Source organism: Abramis brama (assembly GCF_963993115.1).
Source record: "Abramis brama genome assembly, chromosome: 23".
NCBI classification, from domain to species: Eukaryota; Metazoa; Chordata; class Actinopteri; order Cypriniformes; family Leuciscidae; genus Abramis; species Abramis brama.
In genome coordinates, this window is record NC_139985.1 from 22,115,767 (window position 1) to 22,118,809 (window position 3,043).

The 3,043-nt window shown below is 30.7% G+C and overlaps 1 long non-coding RNA gene across 1 annotated transcript; it reads left to right on the forward strand.

Moving 5' to 3' along the window:
- The first annotated feature begins 784 nt into the window (after nucleotides 1-784).
- On the forward strand, nucleotides 785-2,311 carry LOC311074392. The gene is made up of 3 exons (XR_014604290.1): nucleotides 785-957; nucleotides 1,057-1,087; nucleotides 1,177-2,311. It is a non-coding gene; the product is annotated as an uncharacterized lncRNA (long non-coding RNA).
- Nucleotides 2,312-3,043: the final 732 nt, after the last annotated feature.

The window sequence follows — 3,043 nt, forward strand, 5'->3', positions numbered from 1 at the left end:
AGATTGTTGAATAATAATAATAAAACAAATTTTAAAAAAGTAACAGCAAAATAATGTTTTTTCCCATCAGTCTGTTTTAATTCATAAATCAAAAAGTAAACATTTAGAAATGGACAAGAATGCAGTCAGATTTAAAAAATAAAATCATTTATTGTCTTATTTTTTAATAAAGATCATATGGAACTGGTAAAATTATAAATAAATGTATTCATCCAAGTGCAGTGTGTTGTATTCATGTTTTCTTGATGTAATAAATACTTCATCAACCGGCAGGTCAGGTGCATAATGCAATGCGTCGTGACTCGTGTACATGTTTTAACTCTTATGTTAAAAAGAGAAATTTTGACCACGTAATCATTCGGCCTTTGAAAAAGTGAATGTTTGAACTCTGGTGTATGCTAAATGAAAACAGGTGAACAGGTGTATGAATGCGTCTGCAGGTGTATCTAACCCTAACAACTAATGACCAACTTTATTTTTGCTATTGTACATACATTTTATTCTTCTAACTGTTTGTATTTGGTTAACACAGCTGGAGAAGAACAACAGGGAGGTTGGAAGACACAGTAGAGGAACTACAGAATAAATATGGAGAGAAAACAGCATTAAAAAGGATCAAGTCCATAGTGAAAAAAATCTGAAAAAAGAATATCAAACGTAGGAAAAGATTTATAATTTACTTTGTTAGTAGTTCAATATGTTTCTCAATCTTCAATAAACTTTACTATAATGTTTACATGGTTTTGGTTGTGTATTTAATTGTAAATTTTTTTAACAGATGGTGCACATTCTGGAAACATGACAAATCAACAGCATAATAATACTACATCGTTTGGACAGCCATTAATTCAGATCCCTAATCAGTTTAACTTCACAATTGACCAGAAGAATGGTGGGTCAATATTTGCTCCAATCATGGTAGAAAAGACAATATATGGTGATGTTAGCATCAGTGCGGTGAGTGTCTGATCATTTAAGAAACAGTTGCGTAGTTAAGAAATGATTTATGTATGTTATATATATATATTTATGAGTATTTTTTGTTTTGTTTTTCAGGTGTCTCACTCTACCTTGGTAAACGAACATGGTAAGATCTCTTGTTGTAGAACACTGTGCATTCTCAAGTGTGATGCTCCTGTTAATAATATGACTATCCAACTTTGTCCTGATTTTTAGAAATTCTTCCGAATGTAAGGAATGAGATGAAATCAAGAATGCTGCGTGACGCTGAGAGGACTTTGGAGGGAAGTGCACCACAGACGGTTTCTCTAAACAAGATCTACACTGAACTGTTTATCATCAATGATGAGACTGACCCTATCAATAGAGAACATGAGACCTGGCAGATCGAGACGACACATGATTTAAACACATCATCTCAGAGACTCATAAAATCCTGAAGGAAATCCTTCAGCCACCCACAGATGAAAATATAATTGTTTGGTGATTTTCCAAATGATACAACTTAGTCTAAATAAGAGCAACGTAGAGTCCTCGGATTTCTTAAAAACATTGTGACACCATGTTGTATGGACAAAAGATCTATGATCTAAGATCTAAGACGCCTTACAGTTTTTCAACCATCTAAAGTTTTTGAACAGACATTATTTAGTAGCAATTATACCTTAGGTTAAATTTAAGCAAAATCATTTACATCATACATAAGTCTTCTAAAAGATATATAGAAGATATGATTTTAATAAAACTTTTATTGACATATATAAATATCTAATTTAAACTTTTAAGGTTATGCTTTTAAATGAATTTAGTATAAAACTATGGATGTACTCTGGAACGCGGACTAGATTTACTGTGACATTATCTTCCGAAGCTCATCTGGTCTGTCGTCCTCTCGTCTCTGTGAGGGTCTGGAACATTTATTTCACACTGTAGTTTATCTCTGAAGGATCTGGGGCTGTTTTGTTTATGACAACTTAAACTATTTGCTTTTTGGATTGTTGCATAAAGAACTACTTCACCTCTCTGGAAATGTAAGGTGTTTTTATTTATAGATTTATTTAGCTAAAACTTTGTTTACATTTTATTAAATTATTTATTTATTTCATTTTTGAAAATGTACAAATGTAGTTTTCTGTGATGGTCGTGTTTAGGTGTACGGGATAGAATATGCAGTTACGGTACAAAAATCATCATGGCTATGGAAAGCCATAAAAATTGAAACTCCAGCATGGACAAAAAAAAAAAATGCTGATTTAAGACGACTAAATACAGTTTTTCAACAATCTAAAGTTTTTGAACAGACATTGTCTCACATTACAACAATTATAATTTATGGTCACCGTTAGACAAAATCATTTATATCATACATAAGTCTTCTAAGAAGATAATTAGAAGATATGAATGTATTCAAACTTTAAAGATTTTTTAAAGAAAGAAAGTTAAGAACTTTACACTTCAGACTAAAACAATCTTTCATTTTAAAAGATCACATTTACGATTATGCTTTGAAATAAATTTAGTACGAACAAAACTTTGGCGTTAGCAGACTAACATTACAGTTACACAGTTTCCAAACGTTTTCATTGTTGCTCTCTCTCTGAAGATAGGCCTATGTGGTCATTTTCTCACAGATACAACTTAAGGAATTATTAAACATTTTACAGGTGTGAGATGACTTTTGTGACTCTCTAAAAATGTAAGGTGTTTTTATTTATATATTTATTTAGCTAAAACTTTGTTTACATTTTATTTAATTATTTATTTATTTATTTCATTTTTGAAAATGTAGGTTTCTGTGATGGTCGTGTTTAGGTGTACGGGATAGAATATGCAGTTAGGGTACAAAAATCATTATGGCTATGGAAAGCCATAAAAATTGAAACTCCACATGGACAAAAAATTATGATTGAATCTTTTCATATAAATGAGATTTAAGACGACTAAGTACAGTTTTTCAACCATCTAAAGTTTTTGAACAGACATTGTTTAATAACAATTATACCTTAGGTTCAATTTAAACAAAATCATTACAGTAATCTTCTCAAAGATAAATAGAAGCTATGAATGTATTCAAACTTTAAAG